Consider the following 231-nt stretch of genomic DNA (forward strand, 5'->3'; position numbering starts at 1 on the left):
ACGCCTGTGTGTTGGATAAAGGAGTACAGAGTTCAAGGAGGAAGTGCTCCAGCCATTAACTGGTGTGATGTGCCAAAGAATGAGAGCTGGAAGCTTTGCCAACGCATCCGAGGGCTCAGGGAAGCACCGGAGCCTCCTGTCCAACCAGGCTCCTTCGCCGTGTTTAAGGTATGAGCCCTCCAGCCCTCCCTCACACTCCTCTTCCTCGCAGGAAGGATTACTCAGGGGGCT

The sequence above is a fragment of the Buceros rhinoceros genome, unplaced genomic scaffold (assembly GCF_000710305.1).
Source record: "Buceros rhinoceros silvestris isolate BGI_N320 unplaced genomic scaffold, ASM71030v1 scaffold7724, whole genome shotgun sequence".
Taxonomy (NCBI): Eukaryota; Metazoa; Chordata; class Aves; order Bucerotiformes; family Bucerotidae; genus Buceros; species Buceros rhinoceros.